Raw genomic sequence first — 21,192 nt, forward strand, 5'->3', positions numbered from 1 at the left:
TAGTTGTGGCACATGGGCTTCGTTGCCCCAGGCATATGGGATCTTACTGGATCAGGGATCAATCCAGTTCACTGGTCTTATTTTCCTAAATAATCCTAGTTCACTGGTTTTGTTTTCCTTCTAAATAAAATAACTGCATTTTAAAATGAGGCTTCTGTGGCTAAGCCTTGAAGGAAGGCCAGTACTGAGAACCACAGGCCCCCAGCAGAAGCAGCATGGACGAGGCTTTGAATACAAAAGAACCCACGTCACTGCATACAGAAGGAAGTCAACTCAGTAGGCTGCTGGGACATTTCTTAAAGACCCGCCTTGCTGACCAAAGTTTTCTTCATCATAACTGGAAAGCAGCCAAAATATTCTTTTCAGCTGAAAAGTGAGCAGAGTGTGTGAAACATTTGGAAGCAGTGATTAGCACACTTAAAGGGCCCAGCATGTAAGGATGGAGATTCTCTTGGATGTGAAGGACCCGGACGGGAGGGATGGACAATTGGTAACAACCCCCAGTGCCACAGTGGAGCGTCTCCAGTTTCCAGAGTCAAAGCAGAATTGTTGTGTCTGATGAAAATGTGCCAACCAGAGATTCCTGGTGAGTGGGGAGAAAGATGTTCCGTGCTAGGAAGTTTCCATTTGCTCCTAATGTATATCCATTCTCCTGATGTAACTTGTACCAGCTTTTTAGGAAGATAATTAAGGAAGGAAGCTTAAATAAGGAAGGAAGCTCTGTAAAAAATTATCCCTAGGATGTTTTACGGCTGAAAGGACTATCCATGGAGTCATTAGATTCTGTGTAATCAAAGAGACCACACTGTGTGTATATTACAGAATCTGTGTGTGGGGGCGGGGGTTGGGCTGGGTGTCACTCAGTCGTGTCCGACTCTTTGCGACCCCATGGACTGTAACCCACCAGGCTCCTCTATCCAGAGACTTCTCCAGGCAAATATAGTGGAGTGGGTGGGTAGCCATTCCCTTTTCCAGGGGATCTTCCCAACCAGGGCACTGAACTCTCGTCTCCTGCATTGCAGGCAGATTCTTTACCATCTAAGCCATGAGAGAAGCCCTATCTTTTAGAAAGTTCTAGAAAATTCTTAGGGTTCTCTTATGACTCAAGAGGCTTTATATAGCATTTTTAAAAAAGTCAGTAAAGAGACCCTTAAGCCCTGTTTCTCCTTATTCTTTCAGTGGAATCTAAGACTTCTATTTCACTTTGTGAAAAAACACAAAACTTTATTTTTTGGAACCTGCTAATAACATCATTGTATCTGACAGGAGTGGAAAGCCACTTCGGTGGGAAATCTGTGAGTTTCTTGTTTTCTCAGTGTTTCTGAGGAAGGACTTTGTGGTGTTCCCAGGCAGAAAGTCACGATTTGCATTTTGGAAACAGAAACAAAACAAGGACGGGAATGGAGCTGGGTCCCAGGATGAGGGAACAAAACAAGACACACACACACACTTGTAATCATTTATGCTGCTTTGAAAACTGGTGAGTAGGAACCAAAGATGCTACTCCCATCTAAGCCACTGGACTACTAGGGAAGTCCCTAAGGGCCTTTTTTTTTTTTTTTTTTGCACCCGGTTTGTGAAAAGCACCTGAAAATTTTCCAACCCAGGCAGGAATGGTTATCTTCCTCTCCTCATCTTCACACCTGAAAACAAGTGATTTATACTCATTGGAAACACATTTCAGTCGTGCTGGGAGAACACTGAGAAACACAAGGGGACGAAGGTGCAAATTTCAGCAAATTAAGAAAAACAAGTGATATGTGTAGGGAGTGCAAACAGTCTAATTGGAATGAAGCCCTCACCTCGCTTTGCCTCCGAGGCAATCTGGAGTCTTGGCTGTTTGCTTTGATGCGTGCAATGTTTCTTTCTGCTCTGCTACTGACCCAGCGAGTTGCATGGCGAAGTTTTATTGGAAAAGCATGTTCAAAGGGTATCCAAAGCAGCAAGGATGAGACTAGTGACTTGTCCCGCTCTCTTTAAAGCAACCAGCTTCACTGTGCAGAGAAGGCAATGGCAACCCACTCCAGTACTCTTGCCTGGGAAATCCCATGGACAGAGGAGCCTGGTAGGCTATAGTCCATGGGGTCGCAAAGAGTCGGACACGACTGAGCGACTTCCCTTTCACTTTTCACTTTCATGCACTGGAGAAGGAAATGGCAACCCACTCCAGTATTCTTGCCTGGAGAATCCCAGAGACAGCGGAGCCTGCTGGGCTGCCATCTATGGGGTCGCACAGAGTCGGACATGACTGACGTTACTTAGCAGCAGCAGCAGCACTTCTTGGTGGTCCTCATGTCTTCCATTGATATGACTAATGATGAGTTGACACAGGGAAGGAGCGAACTGTGAAGGAGCATCTGTGTATGGCTCTGTGTTGTGGCATCCTCCTCTGTAGGCAGGGCCCACTGTCACTGGGGAGTGTGACAAGGTGACCAGGCACTCTCCAGCCCTCCAGTTTCCTGGGGGCCAGGGTCATGCCTTAACCATATTTGTGTGTGACATTATGTCCCTGAACAGTGGATGTTCACAGGATGACCACTCAGGACCTACTTCTTGGAGGGGCTCCTCTTTTCCCCAGACAGCAGGTCAGCACAGATGGGTACCATCTGGACTTGGTTTCTAGAGCAGCACCATCCCGTGGGTCTCAGGGCTCCTCCAAGAGGGGAGTGAGACTGCTCTCCACCACACATCCCTAAGAGCCTCCTTGGGAGGTGTGATGATGCAAATAGGGAAACGGTCATGTTTGTCATGACACCTTCTGTAAAGTTTGCCTTTGACCTTCGGGAACTGTCCTGGCCCCCATCATCCTTGAGACCAATCCACATGTCTTAGAACATGAAACCTGACTGGAGGTGGCACAGGAAAGCTTTGCTCTCAGATTTCTGCCATGTTTTCTCAATCTGGGATGCACCTGTCTGTCTCCTGCTGAAAATATTCCCTTGGGAAGGAAGATAAGAGCACCTACCTGTTCACCATAGATCATTATCACTTTGTCAAGCACATCAAGGGAGCATAGATGATGGGTGCAGGGCAAATCCGCTGGGGTTCTTGCAGAGTGGAGGGCAGAGAGAGAAGGATGGAGAAAAGGAAGGGTGGGATTCCTGGGCTTGGATGGGGAACCAGCAGCAGTGGGAGCAGCAGGTGGACCCTAGGGAGGGCAAAGGCTAAATGGGCAAAGAAAGTCAGGAACTTGGCCCCTACGGTGTGACCTGGAGGGGATGGCACAGGCCAAGTGCAGCTCAGTTCCACACCTTGAAGACCACACACGAGTGTGGTCCACAGGAAGGAAGGTGTACACACTCATTGTCAGACAAAGTGGAGTGCCCGCCTGGAGAACTGAGGGGTTATTTCATTAGCTGCCTTTTATCTTTTTCCTAATTATAAGTCACATGTTTAATGCAATGGGCTTCCCTGGTGGCTCAGCAGTAAAGAATCCACCTGCAATGCAGGAGATGTGGGTTTGATGCTTGGATTGGGTGGATCCCCTGGAGAAGGAAATGGCAACCCACTCTAGTATTCTTGCCTGGGAAATCCCATGGACAGAGGAGCCTGGCAGTTTACAGTCTGTGGGGTCACAAAGAGTCGGACATGACTTAGCAACTAAACAACAAAACAATTTAATGGAAAATGAATGAAAAAATAGAAGCAAAAAGAAAAGGGATATGTATGTGTTCAAAGCAAAAAGAAAAAAAAAACCACTAGTACATTTCTTTCACACATTAATTCATTTAACACATTTTAAAAGTTTTTAGCAAAATACTAATATGTAGCATCCTAAAGGAGATCAGCCCTGGGTGTTCACTGGAAGGACTGATGCTAAAGCTGAAACTCCAGTACTTTGGCCACCTCATGCGAAGAGTTGACTCATTGAAAAAGACCCTGATGCTGGGAGGGATTGGGGGCAGGAGGAGAAGGGGACGACAGATGATGAGATGGCTGGATGGCATCACCGACTCAATGGACATGAGTTTGAATAAACTCCGGGAGTTGGTGATGGACAGGGAGGCCTGGCATGCTGCAATTCATGGGGTCACAAAGAGTCGGACATGACTGAGCAACTGAACTGAACTGAACTGAATATGTGGCAGGCTCTGTATAGTAGGACCTGGGAATGAAATAATAAACACCCCTGTGGTCTTAGCCTTCAGGGACAGAAAGTGATCATTTACTGTATATTCTGTGTTGTAGTGCTTTTTAGACCTATTATATAGCATCTTATATCAATGAATATTCTATAATCTGTTTGAAAACAGCACCCTTATCATTTTACTTAATGGGCTTATAATTATTCATTAACCAAACTTGTAGTTAGACCGCTAGGGTTTTTTTACTCTTCCCTTTTTATTTGACAATATAATGTTAAACATTCTTTAATGTACATTTTATATTTATATTTTTTGTGTTGTTGGTTTGATACCAGAATTGGTCATTCTTTTTTAATTGAAATATACTTGACTTAAACATTATATTAGCTTCAGGTATAAACCATAGCATAAAACAGAAGACATATTTTTATAGCTTATGTACCATACAAAGTTATTAACCAGAATTGGTCATTCTAAGGGCTTTTGTGGATGTTTAATAAAAGATCATTTATCCAAACAATTTAGACATGACAGTTTATGAATTAGTGATATTTCTAGAATTTAACATCATATTCCAAATAGCACACTTATTGAAAAATAAAATAAAAATGTTATTCTGCCACGCATCTTCTAAACACCTACCCTTTCTTTTCCTTTTCCTTCTGTATTGAGGGACTGGATGTATATTACATGTTTGTGTCATGCTTCCTAACAGCTGTCATCCTCTCAATCGGCTAGGAATGTGTTTTCTATCAAGTAAAAGAGAAGCAGGTTTATGTTACCTTAGAGAGATGAGGTTTAGTTTTTCTTATACAAACAGGAGGCTGTGGCTGCTGAGGGCTCTGCGTCTAAGCTAAAGTCTCTGTTAATCCTCTTGACTTCTCTCATAGTCACAGAATGGCTGCCCTAGCTGCAGGCATCTGTCTTCACTCCAGATGGAGGAAGCAAAGAAGTTGGCAATCTCTTCTTTTTTTTCTTAGCATCCTATGCACAAACTTTATTTTTTAACAGCTTTATTGATGTATCATGGATAGACAAAGAATTGCATATATTCAATGTGTACACTTTGATGGGTTTGGACATATGGAAATGCCCATGATACCATCACCATAATCAAGGTAATAGACAACTCCAGCACTTCCCAGAGTTTCCTTGGGTCACTTGGGTTTGGTTTTGTGGTAAGAACACTTAATATGTGGTCTGCTCACTTAATTTTTTTTGTTTTATGAAGCACACAACACAGTATTGTTAACTGCAGGAACTGTGTTAAGCCACAGATCTCTGAACTCACACATCAGGCACGCTTGAAACAAAGAAAACCTGCAGTGGAAATCTATGCATTACTTGGCAAAGGCTGATGAAACCTCTTCTTATAGCTCTTTGTACAGATTCACATCGCACGGGCACCCGTATCCATAGGTGATGAAAGTGAGTATTGAGCTTTTTCCATTTTTAGGGTTAAAATGAATAAAGGAGAAGAGGTTCACAAAGGAGAGTGGGGCAGTCAGCCCATAGCATCCACCGTACACACGCCCTGACTGTGTATGTCTTCATTTATGGATTTCTTACTCATCTCCTTCACCCTTAATCCTCTCTCTCTTTCTCTGTGATGTACAGAAGTTTTGTTTTACGTTGGTTGGTCTTCTCCCCTTATGACTTCTACTTCTTTTTTTTAAATTGAATTATAGTTGATTTACAATGTGTTAATTTCTGCTATAGAGCAAAGTTGACTCAGTTATTCTCATTATATATATACACACACCTTCTTTTTTACATTCTTGTCCATTATGGTTTATCACAGGATTTTGAATATTGTTCACTGTACTATGTAGTAGGGTCTTGACATTCCTCCATTTTACACATAGAAGTTTACATCTGCTGACCCCAACCTCCCACTCCATCCCTCCCCTAAACCCTTCTCCCCCTTGGCAATCATCGGTCTGTTCTCTATGTCTATGAGTTTGTTTCTGCTTTGTAGATAGGTTCATTTGCATCACATCTTAGACTCCATGTATAAGTGATATCATAAAGTATTTGTCTTTCTCTTTCTGACTTACTTCACTTGGGATAATATTCTCTAGTTGCATCCATGTTGCTGCAGATGGCATTATTTGGTTCTATTTGATGACTGAGTAGTACTCCATTGTATATGGGAACCACATCTTCTTTATCCATTCCTCTGTTGGTGGATATTTGGATTGTTTCCATGTCTTGGCTACTGTGAATAGTGCTGCTGTGAACATCAGGATTCATAGATCTTTTTGAATTATAGTTTTGTCTGGATATATGCCCAGAAATGGGATTGCAGGATCATATGGTAATTCTATTTTTAGTTTTCTGAGGAACTGCCCACCATACTGTTTTCCATAGCGGCTGCATGAACTTACATTCTCATCAACAGTGTAGGAGGGTTCCCTTTTCTCCACACTTTCTCCAGCATTTGTTATTTATAGGCTTTCTGAGTTTCTACTTCTTGTATCATGCTTAGAAAATCCTTCCCTTCTCAAAAAACAACTGCATAAATGTCAGTAACATTGTCTTGTTTTATAATTTTGTGTTCAATACTTCTCTTTTTAATCCATTTGGAATAGGCCAGGAGGTAAATCTCTTAACATGTACAATTATCCTTGTACAACCTAGTGATAATCTATGTGTCCCTTATAAAATGGACACACTACCTTCATCATATACTATTAAACTTTGGCATCTATTTCTAGACATCCTATTCTCAGTCCGCTGATTTCTTTGTCTACCCTGGTGCTAGTGCACATATGTTTAATTACCATAGCTCTATAATCTATTATATTGCCTGGCACTGTAAGTCTGCTCATTTGTCTTCTGAAATTCTTTATTGGATTTTCTCATCTGTTTAGTGTTTCTCAAGTTTGAATTATGGTCAGCTTAGTTAAGCTCCCCCTGAGTCGCCTGGGAACCTTGGAGAGTGGTCTGCTCCCATGGCCTTGGATGCTGTAGGCTAAGGAACTGTTCTTGGATGCTCCTCCAATTGAGTATTTTTACAAAGTTGACCCTTGAGGTGAAATCAGTGGACTGTTTCCAGGGAAGATTGACCTGGAGATTCATGAAAGCCTCTAGAAAGCGTGGATGGGTAGTTTCCCTCAACACATACTGAGCTTTCCCCAGAAGAGGATTCATTCATTCATTCATTTTTCTCCTAAAAATTATAAGATACCTGACTCCACAGGCTCACAGAGAGCATGACCAGGACAACACAGTTGCTAGGAGACATAAACTGATGTCTGCAGTGGTCAGTACTCCCCTCAGTGGATTTGTTGCTTTAACTGAATCTATTTTTAGTACAGGATGAAGGGTATTTATAGCCCCGTTTTCTCAATGATCAGACACCCCATGCCAGGTATGTGGTTCAGACTATAGAGAAGCTGCCTGAGGAGATGCCACACACCCCCAGGCGGGACAAGTTTCCTCTTAACGACATATTCCTGGTGACTGCCCAGCTCATTCCACCATCATGAGCCATGTGTCAAATTCCTGGGCTTGACACATGTAAAGAGATAATTCACATGATCCCTGCTTGTTTTTGACTGTTTTTTTTTTTTAATGCAGTAAAACTTTACAGTACGACCGGCATGACTCAATGTTGTTTTTGGATTTCAAAATATTGAGGTTAGATGTGCTAATGATTTGCTCTGGAGCTACTTTTACAAGGCGAGCTGGGGCCCCGCGCTGCCGGCACGTCTGAGAAAGGTCTGCGGCGTGTCCCAGGGCTGCCCCCTTCCATCAGGCACAGCCGCGTCTGCAGTCCTTGAACCGGAGTCCACGGCTGGCAGACTTAGGAGCCATGCATGATGTAACGGTCGCCATCTCCACACGATTCCACCCCTCCTTGCCCTGTCATTGCCGCACGGTTGACAGAGGTGGAGGAGGCATCTTTTTAGGAAAAGCCATTGCATAAAGTGGAGTTCTCCACAAATCTCTGAGTCTCTTTCCCAGGCCCTTCACACATGAGCTATCTCAGCCCAGCTCCAGCTCCCTCTTTTATTATCTCATTCACCCGAATGGCAGGCAAGGTCAAAAAGACTGACCTTGGTTGCTAGAAAATAATCCCCTTGTTTTGACAAGAAAAGTCTTGGCTTCTCTGCGAGTTTCATTTTCTACAAATGTTGCAGCATTTATCTTCCAGAGAAAGACTATTAACAGATGCCCGGAGTCCACCTTATCTCTTAAGCAAAACGTGTTATTTATGGAGAAGATCGTGTGGCGAGTCTGGATCCTGCCGTTGAATTCTCCTTTCTTTCTTTCTCTTTCTTTTATAAATATAAAGAGAGAGGACTGTTTCAGACCCATAAGAGTATTTACTCAACTTGCTAACCAGTTGGTGTAAGGCAGTACAGTTCACATCAACATTAATGAAAGGTACTTATTTGAAACTCTCACCAAAAAAAAAAAAAACACCTCTGCTCACTAACTTGAGGCTTCCTTCTGCCTCTTCATCTGAAAACTAACTTACACAGTCATCCCCAGTATCCATGCAGAGTTGGTTCTAGAACCCCTGCAGATACCAAAATCCATGGATGCTCTAGTCCCTTGTATCAAATGCTGTATTATTTATTGCATATAAACTTATTTACTTTATAGTCTTTGGAGCAAAGAAAGGTTTATTGCAGGGCCTAGGAAAGAAAAAGGGTGGCTCACACTCAAAAAGCCCAAACTCCTTCTCTTATATATTTAATCATCTTTTGATGACTTATAATACCTAATACAATGCAAATGCTTTGTAAATAGTGACAAACATAATGCCAATACTATGAAATAGTTGCCGGCAAGAGGCAAGTTCAAGTTTTGCTTTTTGGAACTTTCTGAATTATTTTGGTTGAGCACAGATGCTGAGCCGTGGATAAGAAGGGCCGACTGTCCTCATTCCAACTGACCCTCTTTGGAGCCTAGCCCTGGGTGAGGGAGGGGCAGGTAAGGGAGGTGGTCTTAGGCTATCTGCATGCATACCTCCCAGCGACTGATGTGGCAAGTCTGGCAACAACAACAACAAAAAGGACTTGAGCTACAAGTATCCCTGGTATCTTTTCTTTCTTTCATGATTTTTTTTTTTTTTTGTGGACCAATTTTTAAAGTCTTTATTCAATTTGTTACAATATTGTTTCTGTTTTCTGTTTTGGTTTTTCGGCCAGGAGGCAGGTGAGACCTTAGCCCCCCAACCAGGGATCGAATCCCCATCCCCCTGCATCAGAAGGCAAATTTCTGTTGTCGTTGTTTAGTATTTACTTACTGACTGCGGTGGGTCTTCGTTGCTGCTTGGACTTTCTATGGTTTCGGCGAGAGGAGGCTACTCTCTAGCTGTGCTGTGCGGGTTTCTCATGGTGATGACCTCTCTTGCTACAGAGCACAGGCTCTAGCGTGCAGGAGCTCAGCTGCCCCGCAGCACGTGGGATCTTCCAGGACCAGGGATCGAACGGATGTTCCTTGCATTACAAGGTGAATTCTTAACCACTGGACCACCAGGGAAGCCCAGAAGGCAAAGTTTTAACCACTGGACCACCAGGGACGTCCCCTGAAATCTTTCCTTTAATTGAAAATTTAAAGACTCACCCAACTCCTCCTAGTTTGATTCAGCATATCCACAAAATCTTGTCTAGTCTGGACTTCAAGGAGCAAGCTCTGACCCTCCCAGCAGGGAATCTAGCACTCTAAACAGGCTCTGCATCCTACCCCACCCCCACGGTCTGAGTTCTCCTGCTCTGATTGCCCCCATCTCCCTGGAAGCGAGAACCAGTGAAGGAAGCAAGGTCTGTGATAATGGCCAGAACCCGACTCTTAAGCCATTACTGCCAGTGTCTGAGGAAGGAAGTGAGGGTCTTTGACAGGGTCGCTAATGGAATGCGCATTAAATGAGGTGTCTTGGAACGAGGCTTCCCAGAATGACAGGGGTGGGCATCTCCTCTTCATGACTCCAAATTCTCACCTCGAAAATGCAGTCACTTTTTTCTCTCTGGACTGCTTAAAGATACTTGTGAAAAGTTAAGTTCTGCCTCTTTAAAGCTGTGCTGCGATTAGTCTGTCTCTTTAAGAGAGAAGCAAATACTTGCTGAAATGCCTGATTTGGAGAAGTTCAGGTTTCAATTTATTTATTGCCCAGTGACTTTTTTCTTTGCTATATATACTTCCTCAGATAAAACAATATTACTCTTGCCTACCACACCAGATGTCCTAATGTTGGGTTCAGAAATTATGGCCAGTATGTAAACACTGCATGTCTTCCCCTGTGTGTGCGTGTGTGTGTGTGAGTTGTGTACACTGTTTAGATCACAAACGGTTCTGACCAATATCCAGAAACGCAAATGCACTGTGGACACAATGATAGAACAGAATTCATCTGCTTATCCAGAGCATCAGACAGCACAGTGACCGTCATTAACAAAAGATGCTGACTGTTTCTGAGTGTTTCCAACTATGCCAGCATTTTAGATGGCCTGGGAATACCTATTCCTATTTGGGTAGTAAAGTCCTGTGTCCGAGAGCTTGCCCAGCTGATCTGAGCCTGAGTTAGAGCGTGAGTTTTCAGTCTATGTGAAAGAGATGAGAAATGCAGACTCGGGCTGGAGAAGGCATTGCCCCAGCATCCTTGTGGTCCTGCCGCTGCAGGCTGCTCCCTGGGGCTGTGATGCTATCAGCATTCTTGGCAGAGTCCGTCTAAGTGACGGATGATTCATGAGCTGTAACTACCACGATCCTTGACAAAAAACAGTGGGCTGCGAAAGTTGGGAGGTTGTGGGAGGAGAGGGCAAAGGGGGCTCATGTTATCTCTAAAAATATCTCTCCATAAAATGTTGAAAGAAGTTCCTTTCTAACTATCTGTATGCATGCTTTTCTGGGACAATGCTTTTTTTTTTTTTTTAACCATAGGCAAGTTTTGCAGAGAAGTTTGTGGCAGGAAGGGGAGAATTTAGGTCTTTTTATTGTCCATGTTTTCCAAAGCAGAATCAGTTTTCTTTGGTAGTTCAGGAGCTGGTGTATAAAAGCATACACGTACAATTCGAACAACAGGGTTGGAAAGTGTGTACGAGAAGGAGAGAAAAGTTTGCTTTGAAGAAATTCGTTGTCAGGCTCTCCTGTTGCTGGCCTGGGCAGGGTGTGATTTGTTCCAGCACAGAACTGCTTTCTGTGTCATCAGATTGAAGCACGCTTCACTGCTCTAGGTGTTCTGTGAAACCCAACCTGGTTATATGTCACTGCCAACATGAGCGATCACATTAGCCTTTTAATATGTACTTTTGTCCACAAAACCACTGCTGTAAAAGCCCTCGCATTAGGAACAGGCTGTAAATAATCTGCTGGCTGAGCATTGACGCTCCTGTAATTTCTCCCCGAGCCATGGCCTCTCTGCTTAGCAGCACAGGACGTGAGGTCACCCAAGGTTTGGCCTCAGCAATGTCTGTTTCAGATGACAACTCCAGGTGACTTCATACACACCAGCCCAAATTCCATGCCTTCTCTGGACTCCTGGATCTGGGTCAGCTCTTTGCAATGTGAGCACGTCAGTTTTTCCCTCCTTTCCTCCTGGAGCAGCCCTAAAACTTTGCAGTTTTACCATTCCAGTAACTGCACCCCACCCCCATCCCATAAGCAGAGGGGCCAGGGCAAGAGCCTGGGTGATGGACCATGCGCCAGCTCCTTTTGGGCATAGGCACAGTCGGGAACAAGATTCTGACTGCCTGCATCCAGGGTGGACCCTTGCCGAGAACAGAAGAAAGCCTGAGACGGGGACATTCGCATGATCTTTGACTGAATGGAGGAGCCATCTGCCTCCTGCAACAGCAGGACGGGCTGACAATCCCCCAAGGAAATTTCAGATTCCCTTTCAGGATGGAAAAACCCAAGCATCACTTGAGCTCATCTCTGTTGTCTTTTAATCATCTGCCAGATCAATAAACTACTTCTCGAGACTGGGTTTTCCAAGACAGTGTCTGGTATAGATTCTTTGGCTGGTAGAAAGTATGTTGGCTGAAACAGGTCCAGACTTACAGCAGGCTTTCCAGGCCAGCTGACCGAGGTGCTGGACCAGGCTTCCAACTTGCTACTGCCCCAGAGGGTTCACATGCAAAACAAGAGGCAGCTCAGATGCTGCCACCAAGCACAGTGAGGATGCTCAGCGCCCCCAGGTGGCCTTCCGGGAAGGGGGCTCCCTTTGGGATGGGTGAGGATGGAGTCAGGCTCAGCCACCTTCTTCCGCATGGTGACAGCACTTTTCCTACTTAACCGGTGCCCCAGTCCTGAGAAATACATCAGGCTATCTGGGGAGGCCATTCCCCGAAACACTTCAGGCAGGATGTTGTAATCCACAAAATGAGGTGGCTGATACCTGCCTCGTAGGATGGGTGCATGACTCAGGTGCTACACAAGCCTTCATTTAGGGATGTGGAAGATGTCACAGCCAACAGGAAAACCTCAGCCTCACAAGCCTTTCAGGAAGAGCCACTTGAAGGGTCTGTGCTCAGCCAACATGCATGGAGGGGAACCTCACCCCGTTCACTTGTCTTAGAAGACACTTCTCCCAATTTCTAAACACCCAGGCTCCTTCACTAGATCTGAGCACCCTGCTGGAATTCCATTTTGTTTAATGAGCACCTTAATTAGTTCTTAATTCTCTAATAATGGTGACAGCCAGGACTGTCTTTAGCAGCAGCAAATCCTGCAAGAGTTATCGCGTTCGCTGAAAATCCAACCTATAAACATGACTAGACCATGATATAAGCATCACTAAGACCCATCAAGCTCTTATTTTCTCAAGATTAAAACTTTGATGCTAGGTTTGTGTCAATAACTTTTTACATCATTCTGGAAGCTCTTCGAGTTTCCCCACTGTGTTGACCCCCAAAAGATGCTTTTGGTTCATTTCCACTGGGAAATCCAGCTCTAATTTTCAGTCACCACAACTTGGTTCTCTCAGCTCACTTGTCAAAGAGCTATTAATTCTTAGAGTCAGAAACAGGAGAGAAACACTTTTGAAAGGTAAGGAGAGAGCAGTGCACAAAAGCCATCATGGTGAATGCTGCTTTGGTTGCCAAAAACAAAAATTTCAGCGTAGAGAGGTCACTTAGTCCAGCACATGCTCAGCATCTACAGGTAAGTTCTGTTGGGTGTCAGTATGTAGTGGACAGAGCACTGGGCTTGGGTTCCAAGATCAGTTCAGTTCAGTCGCTCAGTCTTGTCCGACTCTTTGCGATCCCATGAATCGCAGCACGCCAGGCCTCCCTGTCCATCACCAACTCCCAGAGTTCACTCAGACTCAAGTCCATCGAGTCAGTGATGCCATCCAGCCATCTCATTCTCTGTTGTCCCCTTCTCCTCCTGCCCCCAATCCCTCCCAGCATCAGAGTCTTTGCCAATGAGTCAACTCTTCACATGAGGTGGCCAGAGTACTGGAGTTTCAGCTTTAGCATCACTCCTTCCAAAGAACACCCAAGACTGATCTCCTTTAGAATGGACTGGTTGGATCTCCTTGCAGTCCAAGGGACTCACAGGAGTCTTCTCCAACACCACAGTTCAAAAGCATCAATTCTTTGGTGCTCAGCTTTCTTCACAGTCCAACTCTCACATCCATACATGACTACTGGAAAAACCATAGCCTTGACTAGGTGAACTTTTGTTGGCAAAGTAATGTCTCTGCTTTTCAATATGCTATCTAGGTTGGTCATAACTTTCCTTCCAAGATACAGGTGGTCTTTTTTTTTTTTTTTTGAAATGCACACCAAACACTTTGGGATAAAATGATGGGATGTCTGTGAAATTTCTTCAGCAAAACAAAAATAGACAAAGCAAACCAGAAAAATACTGACAATGACTAAAGCTAGGTGATGGACCCAGGGATGATCCATTCTCTCTGCTCTTCTTATGTTTGAAAATTTCAATCATTAAAAAAAAGAAAACCAAATGCTTGGATTTCCATTCTGATGTTGAAATTTATCGGCTGAATCACTGAGCCAGTCACTGGACCTCTTGGCTCCCTTAGCTGTAAAATCAGGGATTAACTTTCATCATTGCTTTGAGGACTAGTGAAGTAATGCATAAAAATCTCTTGTCAACCCTAAAGTAGTACACAAATGTCAGTTTTTCACTGATTAAAGTAGAAGATAAATCAATCAGATGCTGGCTCAGACTGCCAAGAAGTGGCTGAACTTCCCCTAACATAGCTCTACTTGCTAATCCTCATCCCAGCTCCTCCCAGATGGTTTTCTAATTGGAACTTGGTGCGGGTTCCTGCCCCCAGAGGCAGGTTTGGACCTTTCCTAGGGGTGTGGTGACCTGGAGTTCATTCCTGGGATCCATTCAGTGGCGTAACTGGGGCGGAAGAAAGGGCTGGGGAGAAAGCTCGGTTGCCGCTGGCTGGCAGCAGGACAGCGGTGCTCTTTCATTTTACTGTTGATTTCAGGCCATCTGATGCTTGCAACTGGCTCTCTTCATTTCAGCCTGGACCACAAAATCTCAAGAATAGGAGTGATCACCAAGCCCCCTCGTCGCCTCCTCTCCAGGAGACTGAAGCTGATGGCAGATGATGACGGCGCCTGGACTAGAGCTTCCAGCTTGGTTGTGCTAGGGAGCGAGTGAGGGTGTGAGGTCTCCCTCACGGCCTGTCCACCCTGGGCAGGTGAGGCTGGAATCCCTAATCCACACAACAAGCCATTAGTATTAATACCTGACTTCTAGGATGGCTGCATGAATCAAGCAAGATCCTGACACACGTTGTTTACAGACACACAGACAAGTCTCAGCCTCAGACATCTTTCTGAAAGCCACTTGAAGGGCTCCTCAGCAGGGAGGAGTAAGGAGGGGACATGTTCCCCGCCTGCTCCCCTGACAGCACCCTCTCCCAATCAAACCTGGGCATCCATCTGGATGTGCGTCCCTCTCCAGCATCTGCCTTCCCTTCTTTCCACCCTCCTATCGAAACCTGCTTTTAACCAACTCCCCATCTGAAGTAGGTCTCTGGGCTTCATTTTCCCTTTTCCTGGGGGCACTTTGATTTTATTGGGACCACAAATTAAGCCCCCAAATGAGGTGATTTTTTCAAACCTGTAGGACACATGGGAGTGGGGGCAGGAGGATCTGGCACATAGCTTGAAGCAGGGCACCCAGCATGAGCTGGGATGTGCTAACTGGATGCTGCACACACAGTGAGGGTGGGGGAGGGGGGTCCTGGACACAAGCTGGGCTGACCCTGAAGGCACTTTGCATTTTTCTTGCCTTTCTGGATCCTTGCTCAGCTCCAAAGTGATGTCCATGCTGGGTTCATCTCTTTATCTTTTAAAGTCCAAGACTGAAGGGATTTTTACTGATGAAACCTCACGATAGCTACAGACAGACCCTCACAGAAGCCACCGCGAAGTGACTTTTCTAATGAATTAGAAAATAATCGGAAATAATTAGAGCAGGGGATTGAATATTCATCTTCCTGAGACTGTCTCTCATGGAAGGTGTCCCACGCTGGCGTTTCAGAGACAGGTTCCCTTTTGTGACAGGCTTCCTCTGCTGACCTATTTGGGGTTGTGCATTTGGAATCCAGGGTTCCCACCTACGTCAATGGAAATCTTGTGGGCAGAGGGAGGGCGGGCGTCCAGCATACCCACACCGGGCCGGAGTCCCCACACAGCTGGGTGGGGCCAAGAGCTTTGCTCCCAGAGAGAGATGTTATTGTCTGAGACCTCAGAATCCTGCCCTTCAGTTTAGTGAGAGTGGCTAGAGCTTTCTTACTCAATTTTCAAATGAACAGTAAATTTGTTTAAAGATACAAAAACTTGAAACATAAATATTTATATCTCAAAGACATTTGTCACAATTTCTAGGCCTCTGGAAGGGCCAGCAAGTGCTAGCAGAGGGGGTGTCCCCTGCCTGAACCTTCATGGGGGTCTGCAGGTTGATTTGTGAAAAGTGTGAAGAAGGAGGAGAAGGTGGCACTCTGCCCTGTACCGGAGGGTCACCTGTGTTTTGAGTTGAATGTCTCTGAGACTTACATGCGTGTGTGCTCAGCTGCTTCAGTCGTGTTTGACTCTATGCAACGCTATGGACTGTAGCCTGTCAGGGTCCTCTGTCCATGAGATTCTCCAGGCAGAAATACTGGAGTGGGTTTCCATGCCCTCCTCCAGGGGATCTTCCTGACCCAGGGATCAAACCCGCATCTCTTAAATCTCCTGCGTTGACAGGCAGATTCTTTACCACTTTACCACTAGCGCCACCCGGGAAGCCCCTCTGACACTTACATGTGCACATAAATACAGAAAATATACATCTGAGGAACAGATCCATCACTGATGGCCAGGTTTTCACCATTGCTTCCTTGCATTTTTCCCATCGCAGGTCTGGTCTCCATGGGGAGCTGGAATGCAGTGGACATCTTTCCCAGAAGCCGTGATGTCTGAGATAAGAGGAGAGCATTTCAGCTGAACTTTTCTTCGCCTCCTGTACAGTGTCCTTATTTGCTTCTTAAAAACAAACAAACAAACAAACAAAAACCACAATGTATCCTTTATTTGAAACGTTGTTTATTAAATGCACTGGATTTCTTCATGCATCTCTTTCCCCTGGGACTCAGAGAACCTGAAATGTCCCTGGTGTTCAGCCTCCCAGCTTTAGTTAAATGGGCTTTTTCCTGGACATAAAGGGCAAAATAAAATGGAGAATACTTATTTCTGGGCAAATATGTTGGAGGAAATGCTCCATCCTACATACCCTGTGTTTTGGGAACATGTATCATCTTTGTCTTCTTTAAATGTGGGACCCACTGTCTCCCATTGTCTTCAAAGGCTCCCAATAAGAATCAGACTTAAATCCCACATTATTACAGGTTCTAGGGATGGGGTTTCTGTGAGAGGGTATTGTGTCCTGGAGATGATCTGTTTGGGAAAGATGACCTGAGGTCTCTTCCTGTGAGCATTCTGTGGGATTCTGCATGGATCTTTTATTGCACTGAGCATAGGCTACCCGTGATACTGTAACTGACTGTGGACATCTCCCTTCTCCGAGATGATGAGCTTCTGAAAGTAAGAGGCATATCAAGCTAACCTTTGCTTTTCCCTGCAGCATATTTCCCAGTTCTTGTCTTTTAGCTTAGTCCAGAGAAATGCTTTTTGACAGAAAAAGCAGACCATAGCCATGGGTTTTTAAGGGAAAACCATTTTATGTTGTTGTGGTTGTTCGGTCGCTCAGTCATGTCTGACTCTTTGCAACCCCATGGATGCAGCATGCCAGCCTTCCCTGTCCTTCACTATCTCCTGGAGATTGCTCAAACTCATGTCCATTGAGTCACTGTTGCCATCCAACCATCTTGTCCTCTGTCGTCAGGGTCTTTTCTAGTGAGTCAGCTCTTCACATCAGGTGGTCAAAGTATTGGAGCTTTAGTTTCAGCATCAGTTCTTCCAATGAATGTTCAGGATTGGTGTCCTTTAGGATTGACTGGTTTGATCTCCTTGCAGTACAAGGGGCTCTCAAAAGTCTTCTCCAACACCACAGCTCAAAAGCATCAATTCTTCAGCACTCAGCCTTTTTCATGATCAACTCTCACATCCATATAAGACTACTGAAAAAAAATACAACTCTGCAGATATTGTTGTGGGGTTCTTCAGCCACCTATGACATTTTTTGGTCTTCAGAAGTTAAACAACACAATGTATAGAGAGAAACAGAAATGGAAAACATTAGAAATTGCTTCAGTCAGGATTTGAATATATTTACTGAAAAGACAGATGAGAAAAGCAGAAGAGAATAATGGTTTTGGAACAGTTGATCTACCAGTAATGAGGGAAGCAGACCTCATATGCTGTCCTATGAAAAAATAGTAAGATATGTACCAGAAGGTCCATAGCAGATTTGTTTATAATAGCCCCAAACTGGAAACACCTAGAAGATCCATAACCAATAAAATATAAATAAAATTATGGTGTATTCACACAACAGAATAGTGTTCAACACAAGAGAACAAGTATTGGTACACAAAACAACACAGAGACAAAACGCTGAGTGAGAGAAACCAGACATGAAAAGTGTGTACCCTGTGCAGAGAAACTTCCAGAAGATTCAAGAACAGTCAAAATGTTTGTTTGGTGGTAGATGTCAGGAAAGGTGGGGGAGGGCAGCGTAATTGGGGAGGGGCCATAATGGCTCCTCTAGGGTGCTAGAAATGTTCCATGTGCTGATCTGGGTGATGTTCATATATGGTGAGATTCATCAAATTCTTACATTTAAGATCTATGCAATATATACGTTTATGCACTTTATTTTGTATATATACAGAAATGCTAATGTTTTTTAAACAAAGGAAAAAAAGCACTGCTCTTTATTGAGTGCTTACTATGTGCCAGGTAAAGCGTTAAGCACATGAGGCTTTAAAAATATTAAGCAATTTGCCACAAGTTACAGGTTCTGTGAGAAAATCTTGACTCAGACCCAAACTCTAAACTCCAGACCTCTGTGCTCTGTGGTCCCCGGTCTCCGGCCTCAGGGCTAATCCTTGCTTGGCTGGGACTTGGCCTTTGGGCCAGCGGGTCCTCCAAGCAGACCAGGTGGGCCAGGGAAGCGGCAGCCGTTTTGCCCTAAATTGTCTATGTATTAACAATAAACCTCTGTTGCAGCATTAACAGGGCTGTTAAAACATTTCCTTTGCTGCTGGCCGAGTCAAGGCCCTGCCAAGTGGCGGGGACAGTGGCCTGACTGTTGAAGGAGGAATGGTGAATGGAGTTTTCAACAAGGCGGGGAGGGAAAAACAGAATATGCATTCTTTGTGGGATTTCTTCATGTTTGAAGTTCATTCTGGCCTGGTGCTCTCTAGGGGAAAGAAAACCTCACTCAAATGAGGTTTCAGAATGCATTTCTCCTCCATCTGCTGTTCTCTCCATTTGTCTTAATTCTCTTAGTTTCATTTGTTAGAGTTCCGAAGTTGAACTTTACAGACCTGAAGAGTTATTAACATTTAGTGAATGAACACTGATTACCTTAATATTTATTAAGGAGGGGGTTCAATTATATGAATCACAACACTCATATATTCTCATGAAATGGAGGAAAAGAGAAACCCACCCTGGCTCAGGGTCCGTGAAACCCTGACTCCTGCCTCTCTGCTTCCTGTCGTCCAAAGGGCTGGTCTCCGGGGCCTGCCATCTATGTGCTGGAGAATTTCTGAAATCTTGCTCTCAGGAAATTCTGAGAGGAGATTCCCACCTGGTCTTGTTCCAGATAGCACCTCTGACAACTCACTTAGGACTCCATCTAGTTGGGCAGATCCTGGAGAAATTCTACTTTCTCCCTTTCAAGTCCTGGAATCTGATCTGACAGACAGTAGGACCAGAAAACGAGGGTGTAAGGGGCTTGGTGGCCTTCTTAAGAGTATTACCTTGGGCAAGACCCTCGGTTTCTATGAGCTTCCTGGGGTTTTGGCTGCAAAGTGATGATATACTAGGCATACACCAGAAAGGTAATTTGCCTAGAAGAGTGCTTTGAACTTTTGGAGGAAACTCACTAAGGAATGACTCTGATGATGGCCAATTTAATAGAAGCAGCTGAAAGTCTGATTCTTCACCCCACCCCCTACACCCAGTTCAGTTCAGTTGAGTTGCTCAGTTACGTCCAACTCTTTGCGACCCCATGAACCGCAGCACGCCAGGCCTTCCTGTCCATCACCAATTCCCAGAGTCCACCCAAACCCATGTCCATTGTGTCGGTGATGCCATCCAACCATCTCATCCTCTGTTGTCCCCTTCTCCTCCAACCCTCAATCTTTCCCAGCATCAGGGTCTTTTCAAATGAGTCAGCTCTCCACATCAGGTGGCCAAAGTATTGGAGTTTCAGCTTCAACATCAGTCCCTCCAATGAACACCCAGGACTGGTTGGATCTCTTTTCAGTCCAAGGGACTCTCAACCCCCAACTCCAGATAAAATATAACTACAGCTTCAATGCCACATACATACTTAATGACTTTATTTTTTTTTACTTGGTGTAAACTAGGCTTATAAAGGACTAGTCTTCAAACTCTGCCATGTTCCAAAAATCAGCTAAATGTAGGGCTTTTAAATGAGTCCTGGTTGGAAATGGATAACCTTAATAAAGGTGACCAAAATCCTAATTTTCCAAAGCCCGAATTGATTCCTGTTGACATAAATTCAAATCGCCTTTCATTCACAAATTCAGTGTTTCAGAAATATATGGTAGAGCCTGGTTGTCTCCCTATTACCTGGGTTGGCATGACTCTAATGGGACATTCCTTCCCAATCTGGGCCTGCCGCCGTTTCTGCCAGCTGTGTCTTTAATTACACTGGGAAATCCTTAAACTCTCTGTCCCTCTAGACTCCAGGCAGCCCAGCCAGTCTACCAGCTGGGCCCAGAGATGAGCACTAGTTTTTATCTCTGGGCTAGGTCACTGGTCAGGTTGTGTACCAAGGGTGTTTTTTTGTTTGTTTTTTCTTTTTACTGCTGCTCTAGGATATTTTTTATATTTATTTTATTTTATTTATTTATTTTACTTTTGGCTGTATTGGGTTTTTGTTGCTGCGTGGGCTTTTCTCTAGTTGCAGCGAGCAGGGTTATTCTCTAGTTGTGGTGTGTGGGCTTCCCATTGCAGTGGCTTCTCTCTTGTTGCAGAGCACAGGCTGTAGGGCATGCAGGCTTCAGTGGTTGCAACACTTGGGCTCAGCAGTTGCACTTCCCCGGCTCTAGAACACAGGCTCAATTGTTGTGGTGCATATGGACTTAGTTGCTCCACGGCATGTGGGATCTTTCTGGTTCAGGGATTGAACCCGTGTCCCTTGCACTAGCGGGGAGATTCTTTACCACTGAGCCACCAGGTAAGCCCTCTAGGATAATTTTAAAAATCAAATGAAAGCAAGCTATGTTAAGTCTGGGCCTAAAGAAAACATCTCAGCACAGGCCTCTGACTAGAATCTGGAGTTCTGAACAGAAATTATGTTGACGTCTAACTGGTTTTTGTTCCTTCTTCCTTGGTCCAGTAGGTGGCGCCCCTGAGCGAGGCTTCTTGGCTGAGGTGGTGGACTCAGTCCAGACTGGGCTCCTATGTCCATAGCAGGTGGACGACTGGGAATCTCTGCTTTCGATGGGTGGGGGGCAGTACCTGTC

General features: G+C 44.7%; 1 long non-coding RNA gene across 1 annotated transcript; it reads left to right on the forward strand.

Annotated features, from left to right (window-relative positions):
* Positions 1-226: 226 nt before the first annotated feature.
* LOC129626240 (uncharacterized) lies at positions 227-16,860 on the forward strand. The gene is made up of 3 exons (XR_008701855.1): positions 227-586; positions 14,543-14,721; positions 16,428-16,860. It is a non-coding gene; the product is annotated as an uncharacterized LOC129626240 (long non-coding RNA).
* The last annotated feature ends 4,332 nt before the right edge of the window (positions 16,861-21,192 follow it).

Source organism: Bubalus kerabau, chromosome 13 (genome assembly GCF_029407905.1).
Source record: "Bubalus kerabau isolate K-KA32 ecotype Philippines breed swamp buffalo chromosome 13, PCC_UOA_SB_1v2, whole genome shotgun sequence".
Taxonomy (NCBI): domain Eukaryota; kingdom Metazoa; phylum Chordata; class Mammalia; order Artiodactyla; family Bovidae; genus Bubalus; species Bubalus kerabau.